Consider the following 15,847-nt stretch of genomic DNA (forward strand, 5'->3'; position numbering starts at 1 on the left):
CTCGATTGGTATCCTGATGGGTGAGATGGAGGGATAGGCTGTACTGGGAAGGTGGAGACTATCCATGTGAGGAACCAATCGGTGACCTCTAGCATACCATTCCTCGTCATTTTGGTGCTCCCAAACAAGCCTTGGTAACGTGTGGCAGAGGCAATGCATGCATGTTACTGTGGAAAAGTGTATCTACCACCATGGTTGTCCTGAACTTAGGTAGGACAATAGGGTGTGGAATTGATGGTTTGCTCCGGATCATGCGGGTGAACATCATGACTTGAAGCCTTTCAATCCTCCTGGATTGGTCCTCGGTCACTAAATCGAGGTTACATCGATTATTACTACAACCAAGGTTTGGCCCCAAAAGGTGACCCCATACATTTGGCGGGGTCACTAAGGTGTCAAAGAGCCATCCCGTAGTGCTAGGCTCTTGAAAGTGTCTGAAAGTTCCTTCTTTGGAGGAGGGCTAGAGCTCCATAGCCTCTTGTCATTCTGGCCTGGATGGTGGGGTGCATGGTGAAAATCGGGCCAAGGAAGGTGGTCCCCAAGTGTACATATGATGTGACAGTATCCGCAGGGGCTCCCATGTAGGAGAACCGATGTTTGGATGGTACCTAATGAGGGGTTAAAGATCATAACCTTGGTCTTTTCCCGTGAGGTCTCATTGCTCACGAAAGGGGTATAATGCATCCAAGTACCACTCTAATGCTAAATCTGAAATGAGCACCATGTCTTTTGCATACAATAGGAGGCGGATGAAGGTGCCTACCAGGAAGGAACTTGTGCCGCCTAGTCTGTCAATGAAGACACTTATGTCATCAATGTAGAACCCAAATAGGGTCGGAGAAAGGGGGCAGCCATGTTGTACCTCAATCGTGCTAGATATCTCCTGTCACATACCTCCTAGAGCCGCGGCCAAGCTCATAATTGACTCATGAAATGCTGTGATGTCCCATGATGGTACACCTAAATCTGGCAAACGTTTAAGAAGGGTGTTTATAAGCCTGGGGATATTGTCAAGCTTTGCAAAAATCCACAAAGCAACAGTAAACACGTCTCTATGACCTGGCTGCCTCGATAATAGCATTGAGTGTAAAAATGTGATCTAGTGTGGAGTATGTCCTACGGAAGCCAGCATGTCTTTTGGCGGTGTATCCATGCAACATTGCCCTGGAGCACCTTGATCCATAGAGCGTGGCCACAGTGTGGCCGATCATGATAGTCTTCTAGTTGCTGGGATCTGATGGGTGAGGGTTGGCTGGTTGGTTGGATACATGAGAGGAAGAGAGAGAGCACTAAACTGTTCATTTACAAGATCGAAAATAAAAATCCTAGAAGTTCATGGGATTGATCACACATGCGGGTCCGAGAGCGTTCACCTTCAAACTCCCTAGTAAGTGGCTCACCCTCATGGAGTACCCATTTTCCTATTTTTAATGCTGCTTCGATCTTTCAAATTCTGCTCCTTTTTTAAGTTAGAGCTCTGCTAATGTGAATTTTTTTGAGGGTAAATTGTTCAGTTTTTAAGATTGTTGGAGAGCTGTGATTCTTTGTTTGCTTGTGGTGACAATGGCATAGCAATTACAAAGTTCAATGGAGTTGATGGCATTACAAAGTTTGATGGAGTTGATGGCATACATGTGCCATGTAATAGCTGTTGTGGCTTTTGCTATTGTGGGTTATATGATCCTTTCGGCGTGGATAACCCATGATGTACTTTAACCTTCAATGCTAAGGTTTCCCCTTGATTCTATTTTAGATTTTAATTGTTTCTCCATGGTACAGTTCATGCTAGTGCATTTGTTTGTTACATAGTAGACTTTGTAAATGTAGGTTGGCAAATCAAAAGTTGATATATGTCGTGATTATTATTTTCTAGAAATATAGCCCAAAGATATAGTTAAATGATAAGGGTGTGTTATTTCTAGCCGTAATGTTCTACTTTGCACTACTTGATGTCATGGGCAAGCTATTTCAAGAGGATGGTACAATCAACCCACAGACCTCCTTGGACCCCCCCCCCCCCCCCCCCCCCCCCCCCCTCTCTCCTTATAACGAAGTATTAATTGTACCAAAATTTGAGACATGATCTAGTGGTGGTAATATGAAGAAGATGAAATTAGGGACTTTGCTACGAATTATGTATTGATTGAGAACTTTTTTTTGTGAGGGTTGCGTATGAAGGCAATGCTAGAGCATACACTGACGCAGTGGTGATGTGCCACCCATAGAGGCCGTCGTTAGGGAGTTCATGGCAGTGTTCTATGCAGTGCAGTCATGGTTGGTAGATTGGGTGCTGCTTCATTGGAGCATCCACCTCCTTCTTGTCCGCTACTTGCACATCATGGGTGAGCTACTTTGGTAGGTCCACCATTGCCTCCTTGCCTTTCCTTGTGCCAATAAGGTGCAGCTCTGCCGAGTCATCTACCCACCTGTAAGCCCTCTTGCGTTGCTAGCACATGTGCCAGGTTAGGTTTTTTCGTGAATCCTTCTAGCCTACAGAGGACATCACCTCTGCAGGCCACAACTCACTTCTAGCACTTCTTGTGAAGACCCGACGATCATTGCCTCCTCTAAAGCCATCCACATCTTTGGTCCTCTTTCATGACATGCAAGACAATCCTAGGCAACCCTTGAAACATCACTTGCTTCCTTCAGCTTGCTAGAGAGCTGTCTTGCATGCCCTCCCTAGCTTGCAAGCAAAGTCAGGACTACTGGAGCTTGAACCTACATAAGAGATGGTGGTAGCCATTGGTTGTGGCATCCAAGGCAATCCAAGGTAGCCTCTGAAACATTGCTCACTTCCTTCAGCTTGCTAGAGACCCCCAGTTGCCCTACATGCTCACTTCCTTCAGCTTGCTAGAGACCCCCAGTTGCCCTACATGCCCTCCATACCCTGCAAGCAAAGTGAGGACTGGACCTTGAATTTGTATAAGAGACGGGGATAGCCATCCGCCCGCTGGGGAGAAGATGATTGAAGACTCCTTGCTAGAGAAGCCAGATTGCCAAGGAAGCTCAACATTTCATTAACCTTTATTATCCAAGTTCACAAGTATAATATATCTTTCTTAAGATGTTCATATGTTTCTGATTTTCAAGCAATGTTCACTTTGGAGGTCTGTTGGTTTTCTTGAATCATTTCTATTGATTGTTAATTAGGTAGAGTCTTGGGTGTATCCTCTTACATTTCAAGTCGTTTGCAACTTCTGCCATGATTATTTCATTATGTTACACTTTTTATTTCAAATAGAGTTTTGTTTAATGTATTTTAAAAAGGGTTAGCCTCTTATTAATTTTTTATTTTCCAATTTAAGACATGATTTTTTGAGTGGTTAATAAGCCTTAATCAAGGCTCATTAAGACTTTTTTTCTAGGCTTATAACCTTAAAAACTAAGGCTTACAAGTAGTTTCAAAGTCTATAAAAAAACCTAAGCCTAACAGACCTAAAAGCTTTAAGGGCCATGGCCTTTTACCACCTAGGCACAACAAGGGCTCCTAACTTCTTCTTTTAACATACTATGGATCTAGTAGGATGAGTCAAGTCATTACTTAGGTTCCATCACTTTGCAAGAGAGGGATTGCACTTAATAGGGATGGAGTACACACATCCTAGCACTCATTATACGGAATGAACCCAAGGGTGGACTTGGATCCTTGAGCCATAAGCTTCAAATGAAGGTTCTATATCAAAAGATGTCAAAAAGTTATAAAAGTTGTTCCGTAAGTGACTTACAGTCACTTACTCCTAGGACTATTTACACATGGGTTGTACATAAACCCAAGTCTTATGTCCCAAATTATGTGCCTAGGCCCTCATCCAACATATACATGTGTAATACATCCAAACACATGATTTCCTACATCATAAACCATCCCCTCTTACAATGATTTCATCCTCAAAATCGAAGGGTGGTTGTGCAAAAAGCCAAAATTGGTTTCGTCCTCGAAACCTATACGATGGATCTAGGGACATCTACTTGAGTGTAGGACTTCTTGCACAAGATCATGAAGCCTCAGATCAGCCCATAGAGCGGAAGAGCTCAAATATCCATGAATGGTATCCGAAATTACATGGCCATATGAGAGGGAAACTTGTCCATGAGAGCATGGGAATAATACATGGCTGAAAACTACATATAATTCTCGCACTTGGTCTCAAATGCATGTCCCATGTATGCACATACTTCTTAGGAAGCTTCAAAACTATGGGCATCCAAACCACCAGCCATGAGGTCTTCAAAACTATGAATCCAAGAATTTCCAAAAGCAAGTAAACACTTCACATTTGCCTCCCAAATTCTCCATAGGATGCTTCCACAAAATCCTCATAGTTTTTTGCGCATGAATGGTTACCAAGGAACCTTGCATGGATCACATGTCCTCCAGGATCAAATGGAAATTGGGCATCATCTCATCATAAAAAATGTAGCCATCCATGTATCCTCTTGGTTCAAATGGATACACTCTACGTGCACAATGTTCCCATAAACTAAATGTGTAGCCACTTGGATCAATTACATATCCAAGTAGATCCATGCTTACATCCTCTATCACAATGCCACCTAGGTCGAAGGGAAAACTCAAAAGCCCATCCTTGCGACCATAGTAATGATCCTCATCAACATCCACAATATCATGAGCATCCATATTAACCATATCAATGACATGATCCAACATTAAGACCACTATCATGATGATCCCCATATACATAAGCATCATCCAATACTTCATGATCATCATGTACCTAAGCATCATCCAATGCTTCATGATCATCATGTGAATGCTATCTCAATCCATGAAATGCCTCCATATCACCAAAAGTAACATCTCCAACAGTGTAAATAAATGAAGAAGATAAGCTCTTTTCATTCGGCAATCCATAAGATGAGTCCATGGATGTAGGCATTATCATAGATGTTTCATAAGATCTACGTGAATAAGGATCACATCAAGGCAAGTAACTCCATATCATGCAAAGATGATAGCTCCTTATAAATACTATCCAACTCATCATCACTCACATTCTTGTATGTTATCACCACAAAAGTCATGATTGTCAACATCTATCTCAACAATCCCACCATGAGTTGTACTATCATTTGCACCAAGTTATGAGTTGAGCATGCATCAACAATGGTCCGATCAGCCAATGCACTATGATCTTGAGATTTGCTCCATAATCAATCATAGTGTCTGATAAGTCAATGCACTATGATCTTGAGGTTTTGCTCCATAATCAATCATGGGAATAGTGTCCATAAGTGATAATCAAGGGTTTGCTGAATTTTCAACACATACATCACTTTTACGATAATAGTAACTTCCCATAGAAGTCTTGGACTAAAATGAACTCCCATTTTCAAGACCATCACATTCACTTGCATTCTCCACAAGTGATACCTCACTATCTTCAGCATGGATATCCACACTTTCACCATTCTCATGCATCCACTTGTCATCCATTATCTCCACATCCTCATGGAGAATATGCCCATCACATAATGTAAAGATTCTAACATGATCTTCACTTTCATAACCTTTACATTATGTAGACACATGGCATGTAGCATTATATGGTAGTGATGTGTGTGAACACACTTAGGACTGTCGGGGCACTTTTTCCCTCACTAGGAGGTTTTTTTTCTCGTGCATATGTACACCCTCTTATCTACTCATTTTGGGGTGTACTTATCTTTTGTATCTGCACACATTTGTTCATTCTAATCTAGTGAGTTTGTGTGCTCTCAAGCTTCTCTATCTTGTGTGTGTGTGCATTGTTGCAACCCTAACCCTAATTCCAATAATTGGTATCAAAGCTATAGCTTCCTTGACACTTGATCTAGTAGTCTGCCTCCCTCTTCACTCACGACCCTGTTTTTCTGTCTCTGATTGAGATACCCTCTTAGGAGAAAGTATATACTGTAATGTGCTGTATACGAAGTATACAAAATTTGTAGGGTCCGCGATGAGATTCGGGTGCGTTTTGGGCACTGAAAAGTTTCTATAGACGTTCTGGAGAGGCGTCATTTTGGATTGGTTCTGCTCGATTTTGGGTGTTTGGGCTGTGTGGCGGCAAAGATTTGGTCTGCAACAAGATCTATAGTGTCTTCAACAACATCGACCATCATACTTTTTTCAGTAACACTCTATTCTCTACTATGTGTTATTTTTCATACACTTTGCAGGTGATTCAATCACTTGGCACAGCCATCTAGGGTTGCATTCAGTGAATACTGAGTACTTGCAGTGTGTTAAAAGATTTTGCATTTGGTAGAAAAGTCATGGCTAGCAGTAGTGATGTATTAAACATGTTGTCTACTGAGGACAAACTTGATGGGACTAACTACCCATTGTGGTCCTATATGATGAGGCATGTAGTACTGGTTGATAAAGGCCTTTGGAATGTGGTCAGTGGTAGTGAAACTCGTCCTATTTCAAAACTACATGTGCAACTAGGTGCTGCAGGTACATTTGAAGTAGAATCTGATACAGATGTGGCTCCTCCACATGCACCACCAATACCTCCCACTACTGCTCAAACGAGATGGGATGAAAGAGATGCACATGCACATGCATTGCTTGCACTTTCTGTGAAGCAAAGCATTATTCCTCATATTTGGTCATGTGTGTAAGACTTCAAAACAAGCAAGGGATACACTTCCTGCATTATACGAGGTGCGCAATGAAGCATGTGTTGCATATTTGCGCAAACAGTTGGAGTCTGAGCACATGAATGAGGGAGACTCAATGGATAGCTTCTTGACCAAGATCAAAGATTTCAAGGAGCAGCTTGCTAGTGTGGATGAGATATATCCTTATAGTACATTGGTGCCCACAGTTCTCGATGCATTGCCGGATTCTTATCAAAGTTTTGCCTCTATCCATTAGACTCATGATGAAGTGAAATCCAAATGCCCTTACATTTGATGAGCTGGTTTCAGTACCCTTGCAAGAAGAGCAGTCTAGGCAAAACAAATCTAATGTGCGAGCTGGTGACCTAGCTTTTGTTGCCAATTAGAAAGGCAAAGGTAAAGCTTCTTTGCATGGTGGCTATAAGCCAAAATCAGAATCCTCAAGTAAGGATACAGAGAAAGAAGGTGATAATCCTAAAAAGAAGGGCAAGTGTCACTATTGCAAGAAACCAGGGCACTACATATATGAGTGCAAGAAAATGCCAGAGAAGGAGAAAAAGAAAGAATTGGGCATGGTTGTGACTGATGCATCTGCACCAACTGCAAAGAAGAAGGAATCTGCAAGTTTTGCTCAAGATGATTGGGCATGGACTATAGATTGTAGTTATGACCCTTCTGTTCATGATGTACGCATGTCAGTGGACAGAATTGGATGCTTGGTACTTTGACAGTGGTGCTAGTAAGCACATTACTTCACAAAAAAATTTGTTCTCATCTCTGGAATTTGTCCCAAGTGCAGGAAGAACCGTCACATGTGTAAATGGTTCCTCATATCCTGTCAAAGGAGTTGGTAGAGTTGTGCTCACATGTGCAAATGGTTCCTCATATCCTGTCAAAGGAGTTGGTAGAGTTGTGCTCACTTCTGCAAATGGGGTTGCATTTACTCTTTCTAAAGTTTTATATGTGCTAGGCATTAAGAAGAACTTGTTGTCAGTTTCAGCCTTAGCCTTATCAGGGTTGACGGTGAAATTTGTGGATGACAAATGTACAGTTTAGGATAGAAATGATGGCTATTCTATCATTGCCTCAGGTACCTTGTTTCATGGCCTATACAAGATGGATGTATTTGAGAAGTTGCAGCATGATGCTTGTTGAGTTTCCAATGACTCGTGCTATGAGTGATGCAGAATTATGGCATGCATGATTTGGCCATCTGAATTATGGCAGTTTGTTAAGCCTTCAAAGGCATGATATGGTGTCTGAGTTGCCAACTCTTGAGACCCCTACTAGACATGTATGTGAGGGGTGTATTCTTGGTAAAATGCATCGGGCATCATTTCCAACAAAGGATGGATTTGTGAGAGCTGTTAAGAAATTACAGCTTATACATAGTGATGTATGTGGTCCTATGAGGACACCATCTATTAGGGGATATCTCTACTTCGTCACTTTTATTGATGATTACTCTAGATATAGTTGGGTGTATCCATTAAAGCAGAAGTCAGAGGTTTTTATGTGCTTTAGTCACTTCGTATCCATGGTTGAAAATGCATGTGAATGTAAAGTTGGCACCCTTCATTCAGATCAAGGGGGGGAGTATATGTCCAAGGAATTTCATGCACATATGGCTGGAAAAGGCAAAAGGCATCAATGTACAGTGCCATACACACCTCATCAAATGGTGTGGCCGAGAGAAAGAACATGTCTCTCATGGAGATGGCACAATGTATGGTGAAAGCCCAAGATTTATCTCATGGTTTTTGGTTAGAGGAAACTATGTGTTGAACAAATGCCCTACCAAGGCCTTGCAGTCTAAAACTCCTTATGAAGTTTGGCATGGCAGGAAGACTTCTGTGACTCATTTGCGTGTTTTTGGTTATCTTGCTTATGCTCTTGTGCCTAAGCAACAATGCAGTAAGCTTGATGATAAGGCAGTTAAATGCATATTTGTGGGATACAGTTCAGAAAGCAAGGGATATAGACTCTACCATCCGGCCTCAAAGTGGATTTTGGTAAGTAGAGATGTTTTTGTTGAAAACTCAGTTCAGCCCCCATACTTTCATGTAAAAAACAGCAAAATGTATGCTCACAGGACATGTTTGATTTGCTCCTACCCTTTGTTTAATGGAGGGCAACCATATGTAGAGCAATTGAATGCTCAACCACCAAGTGCTGAAATTCAGCCTTTGTAGGTGCAAAATCAGCCTTTTGATGAGGTAATTATTGAGGATGTAGTGGATGAGGAGAAAGCAGCCACCATAAAAGAATCCAGGCATATGCCAAAATGTCTTGTGTGCAGACATTAAGGGATAGCAAGCTGGCAGCTTCTTTACCTAGCAGAACTCGTGCAGGTTCTCATCATGCAGATTATTCTCATGTGGATCATGTTCTCATTTCTACTTTATGTAATGAGGAGGAACCTGTTTCTTTTGAGAGGAAGCACAGGATGATGACCATTGGATGCATGCTATGTAGGATGAGTATAACTCTATACTCAAGAATGACACCTGGTATTTGATAGATCTACCTCATGGCAAGAAGGCCATTGGTAAGTGGGTTTACAAGTTAAAAAGCAAGGCAGATGGTAGCATTGATTGCTACAAGGCCAAACTTGTTGCAAAGGGGTATGCCCAGCAAAAGGGCATTGATTATGATGAGACCTTTGCGCCTACATCTCGTATGACTACCATTAGGTGTCTCATTGCTTTGACAGCACATCATGGGTGGAATGTACATCAGTTGGACATTAAGACTGCATTCTTGAATGGTGATTTACATGAGGAGGTGTATGTATCACAGCCTCCTGGTTTTGTTGTGAAAGGAGAAGAGGCTTGCAGGTTGAAAAAGGCTCTTTATGGACTTAAGCAGGCTCCTAGAGCATGGTATGAGAAGATTCATACATACTTGGTTGCAAATGATTTTTGCAACAGCCCGACAGAGAGTACCCTCTATATGAAGAGGAGTAAGGACACATTTTTGGTCATCGTTCTATACATTGATGACACGCTGCGGGACCCGATATAGATCAGATTTCAGTCTTTAAGGCTGATTTGCAGTCATCGTTTGAGATGTCAGATTTGGGGCCATTGCATTACTATTTGGGGATTCAGTTTATGCAACGCGATGATGGCATTGTTATGCTGTAGTTTAAATATATACAGAAGCTATTGAAGAGGTTTAATCTTGAAGACTATAAACCTGTGGGTGGCTACACCTATGGAGACAGGTACTCGACTTAGTCTTCAAGATGCAGGAGACTCTTTTGATGCTAGTTTGTATCAGCAGGCTGTTGGATCCCTTATTTATGTATGCAATACGAGGCCAGATATACAGTCTGCTCTCTCACAGTTGAGCAGATTTATGCATAGCCCAGGTACAAAGGTACAAAGCGTTGGCAGGATGTTAAGCGTGTTTTCCATTATTTACAGGACACTCAGTATTTTGGATTGTTTTATCCAAAAGGGGTTGAGTCACAACTGCATGCTTTTAGTGATCTAGATTGGGTTGGATGTTATGATACACGAGTGTCCACTAGTGGGTTTTGCTTTCGCCTTGGTGATTCATGTATATCATGGCTCAGCAAGAAGCAGTCTACAGTGGCCACTTCTAGTTGTGAAGCTGAGTACAGGACAGCTTTACAGCTATAGTTGAGTGTGTGTGGCTCAGACGTCTTATGGTGGTTGATTTGGGTGTTGGACAGTTGTTTAGGACTACGATTTTCATATGATAGCCAGAGCGCATTAGAACCCAGTGTTTCATGCTTGCACTAAGCACATTGAGGTGCATTACCACTATGTCAGGGAAAGAATCTCTGTATAGCAGAGATTAGCTTGGTCTATGTGCTTACACATGACAACATGGCATATTTTTTCACGAAGGCTCTCCCTCGTGAAAAGTTTGAAGCTTTTTGTAATGCTTTGGGCTTACTGCCTTTTTAGGATTGATTAGCCATACCCTGTACATGTTCACATCATCACTCCAGGGGGGATTTGGCACTATATGGTAGTGATGTGTGTGAACACACTTAGGACTGCTGGGACACTTTTTTCCTCACTAGGAGGTTTTTTCCCCCGTGCATATGTACACCCTCTTATCTACTCATTTTGGGGTGTGTACTTATCTTTTGTATCTGGCACACATTTGTTCATTCTAATCTACTGAGTTTGTGAGCTCTCAAGCTTCTCTATCTTGTGTGTGTGCATTGTTGCAACCCTAACCCTAATTCCAACATGGCATTCCATCCTATCCTTAAGAATTCAAAATTGAGCAGCACAAAATTCCCAAGAGTCCAAACCCTTGGCTCTTTTGCATCAACACCACAATCAATTTCATCATATTCATCCTCCCAATGGTCATAAGAAAATAGGTCTTCCACATTTAATGACCAATGGCAATGTGAAAATTTATGGCATTTAGACTTCATAGAAATCTTGGACTTTGGGGGGTTAGCATTTAGGCTTGATGATGTAGTGTGGTGGGAAAAGAATGTGAAGTATACGCATCAAGCTTGACATCATCTTCCTCATGGATGTAATTACCATATGAATGAGTCTTTAACTGAACCATGTGTGCATGAACTTTAGTTTCCTTTACTTCTTTCTTTGGCATCCAAAAAATGCACATGGTTATAAGTGGACCATCCATGTATACTCTTCTCCCTTTTGGCTCTTTTGTAAGTAGCTGGCATGAAACCCAATTCTTTTTCCAAAACATGTACATCGGGTTGCTCAAAGACCAAAAGTTGATTGGACCTCACACTATTTGCATCATCCTCATTATCACACAAGTGCCCTTGAGTACTCAAATGCATAAAACCTTTTTCTTCCTTGAGTTTTATGTGACTTTCCACTATTCCGACAAATAGCATTTCTCTAAGCATATAGTTGTTGACTTCACCAATCATACTTTTCATGACATGATGGAGATCAACACGTAATCTATTTATAAACTTCTTTGTTTCCACTTTCTTATTATAGCCACCAACGAAGAAAGAAAGATTCCAAAACTTTTGACATAGTCTTGGAGATTCCCACTTTGCACAAGATTCATACATTGATCCTCCAAAACTTTTTGTTCATGCAATTGAACAAAATGTTGCACTCTGCAGTTGGACAAATTCTCCCAATCCTCTATCTCTTTTGTGCCCGAACTTTAATCTTTTTACCTTATACCCGGACGTGGCCCCATGAATCTTTATATTCCCTTGAAGTTGGTGGATGGAGGTAATTCCAAAATGAATTTAATCAATTTTACTTTGCTGATCCGTTTGGAAATACCATTTTCCCAGTATAATCCCATGCTTCATTCAAAATCGGCATTTTTATGGATTTAGAGATATTTGATATAATCAATATCTTAGAAATACCTTTCTTAAGCAAGCTAGGTAGTTCTTTCACTTGGAATGAACACTTCCAACCCTATAGGTAGTCCTTGAATGCTATGTACAGGCCACTAAAATGTTTACAAGGACATTGGTTAATCCAAGGGGTATAACTTGATAGGTGTAATGTGCCACACATAGTGGTGAATGGCGGTCTTGTGTGGTGTTGGACACCCAGTTGTAGCCAGAGAAACCATCCAAGAAGCTATAAGCTTCAATGAAAATGGATAATAATCTTTAAGTGTGGGTGCATTAACTTTTTCCAAATCCACACGCGTTAGTGAGAATGGGTGATAACCCAATAATTTCATAAATGAATCCTGTAGTAATAAGTTTCTCAATCTCTTCTTGTACAATGGCTGAATACTTGAGATCCATTTGTTAAGGTCTTTGCCTTACTCAAGATTTTATAAATGAATCTTGTACCAATAAGTTTGTCAACCTCTTCTTGTAAAATGGTTGAATACTTGGGATTCATTTAGTAAGGTCTTTACCTTCTTGTTAGTCTTGATCCTCAATGATAGGGATCGTGCATTGTACCACCTCTGGTGGTACTCCTTTCATATCTATGTATTTCTAAGAAAAGCAGTCCTTTAACTCTTTTAATAGATCCATCAGCTCCCTTTCCCGAAGTTAGATCCCTTGTTTGGGCTCCTTCCTAGGTTTGGCTAAGTCATCTAGCTTCTTGATTTTCGCAGATAGTATTAAGGGACTAGTCTAAAGTCCATTCCATTATCTTCTTGACTTTCGCAGATAGTATTAAGGGACTAGTCTAAAGTCCATTCCATTATCTTCTTATATCTTGGTTTGGGTCAAAATCCTCTTGGCTTCTCGTTCAGCTTTCGCCAAGGTTGTATTTCTTCTACACCTTTTTGATCTAGACATAGCTCAACAAAATTAGGATCTCTCTTGTGTCTTACCACAAGGATAGTTACTCGCCCCAATTCTCAGACAACTCTTCATACACCCTTTGTAGCCTCAACATATCTTAGATATTAGGATCTCTCTTGTGTCTTACCAAGGATAGTACTTTTTCTAGTTCCTCGCCCCAATTCTCGGAGAACTCTTCATATGCCTTTTGTAGCCTTAATGTATATTAGCCACTGGGCATCTATCCATTTACTCCGTAACATGTTATGTTTATCTTGATAACACTTTTGTCTTAATCATTTTCTAATGCACTTTTCTTTTAGCGATGCTTCACTATCTAAACTTGTTGGATAAATTTGATTCTGAAATGTTAGCAATCATCCCAACTTTTATCATAAAGACAAAAATTGAAGGACTCTACTTCATTGAGCCCAAATCAATGTGCTTTTTATACCCCGACTATGAAGTACATTAATTGTTGACAACATGTGCATCCAGTTTTGCCTTCTTTAATCTACATACATGTGTGGGAAAATCTGGGTGTATAACCCTGTGGCTATTTTATAAACACCTCTTCTTGCAACTCTCCATCCAAGAAAGCATTCTTGACATCCATATGATGTAATTCCCAACAATGTAGCCAATGAAATCATTGATCTTACAATAGCCATCTTAGCCATTGGACTAAATGTCTCATCATAATCTAGCCTAAGAGTTTGTGCATAATCCTTGACCTTGCCTTATAGCTTTCCATGGATCCATTCGACTTACATTTGACCTTATAAACCCATTTATAACCAATCACATTCTTGTCATTTGGTGATTCAAACAAATTCCATGTATCATTATGTCCCAATGCATCCATCTCTTCGTCCATAGCTTTGTCCCAAGCTTCTTTGCCAATAGCCTCATCAAAACAAGTAGGCTGCACATGCTTCACCATAGATGTCATATATGCATAATGCATAGCATATCCTCTATATGTCAATCTCTAAATTGGATATCTCACCCTTTGTAACCTTCTCAATGGCTATGGGTCACTACACACTATGAGCTTCATGAGCTCTAGCATGTGGTGGTACATATCTTTCATGTTTCACACCTGGAGTCCTTATCACTAGAATTTCCAACTCATCATCAAGACTCTCCGAACTAGATGATTCATAACCTACATTTCCAATGGCAATGCCTTTAACGTTCTTCTTGCCTTTGTCCAATGCACTACTCTCAATGCTCACATCATGTCTTAATCTCCCTGACCATGGACTTGCATTATCACTACTAGATGTCTTATATGGCCCAAACATACTAGTAGACTCCTCCAACGGTAAGTGTACATCCACATTGACATCAATTTCATCAACTATAACACTCTCACTTTGCTTATACCAACTAGCCATCTCGTCAAATATCACATCACGACTAATGAGAACATGTTTTGTCATTGGGTTATAACACTTGTATACTTTCTTGTCTTGTGAATATAGCAAATGAATACACACTTTTCTTATCTTGTGAATACCAAATGAATACACACTTTTTTGCCTTCAGATCCAATTTCCTTCTCTTCTGAATGAGGTACATGTACATAAGCCACATAAGTAAAAACTTTGAAGTGCCCAATGTCAAGTCTATAGCCAGTCATCCTCATCTTTGGTGTGCTTTCATGAATAGCTTTTGTAGGTGTCTTATTCAACAAGTACACTGCTACTATTGCTCATGCTTCTGCCCAATAGTAATTTGACATACTCTTCTGATTAAGCATGGCTTGTGCTATCTCACCAATGGCTCTATTCTTTCTCTCAGTAACTCCATTTTGCTGAGGTGTGCACCTATATGTAAATTGCCTTCGTATCCCATGATCTCTCAAGAAATCATCAAATGCATGTGAGGTAAACTCACGTGCATTTGTTCTTAAACATTTGATCCACTATCTATATTGTTTCTCAACATATGCCTTGAACTCTTTGAACTTCTTGAATGCTTTACCTTTTTCTTTCAAGAAGTAGATCCATGTCATTTTACTATAGTCATCAATGAATGTGACATAATACCTACCAACCATTTATGGATGGGGTTTATGATGAAACCCAAATATCACTATAAATGATTTCCAGAGGCCTCTTGCTCACTTGACCATCCTTTGGGAATGAAAGTCTTGCCTACTTCCCAAACTGACATGCATCACATATACATAATTGCTTCCATCATACATAAACCAATCTCTTTGGTTTGCATGGACTTTACCTTTTGGATATTTACATGTCCAATTCTCTTATGCCACATATTAATGTCCTGAGCAATGCCATGGCTATGTGAAAACATGGCTGATTTTAAGTCTAGAATACCTGCATTAAAAGTGAATAGTCTTCCTGCATCCAAAGTGAATAGTCTTCCTTCCTTTTGTCCCTTTGTAATGAGCTTACATCCATTCTTAAAGTCCTTAACAAAATTGTACCATGCTCATTGAACCTTACTTGCAATCCCTGCTCAACCATTTGACCCACCATGAATGCAACGTTTTTAGTGATTGATGACACATACAATACATTTGACATTGTCTTCACTCTCCCATCATGCATCTTTACTGGCACAAAAAGATGCAGGGGGGAAGAGAGCTTGAGCTCTTGCAAGCACACACACACACTCACAAAACCCTAATAGAGAACACACAAGGTGAGAGGCTGAAAATCTTCTTCTTCTCTACTCAACACTCAACACACCATATACAAGAATAAGAGTACACACAATATGAAAGGTACTCAACCAATACATACACGGGTTCTCTATAGTGTGAACCCGACTAAATGAGCTGGCACTATAACTATGCCAGTCTCTAGAATGGCTGTCACACAGCCTGTCATCCCACTGGCCGCATATCTCCCATGATCTCACCAACCATGCCAGTGGTGTAAATGTGGGGCCTATCCCCCAGGCGGGTCATCAGTGGCCACCGCCTCACTAGACGAG

The sequence above is a fragment of the Cibotium barometz genome, chromosome 44 (genome assembly GCF_041138505.1).
Source record: "Cibotium barometz isolate CiBa-2024 chromosome 44, ASM4113850v1, whole genome shotgun sequence".
Taxonomy (NCBI): Eukaryota; Viridiplantae; Streptophyta; class Polypodiopsida; order Cyatheales; family Cibotiaceae; genus Cibotium; species Cibotium barometz.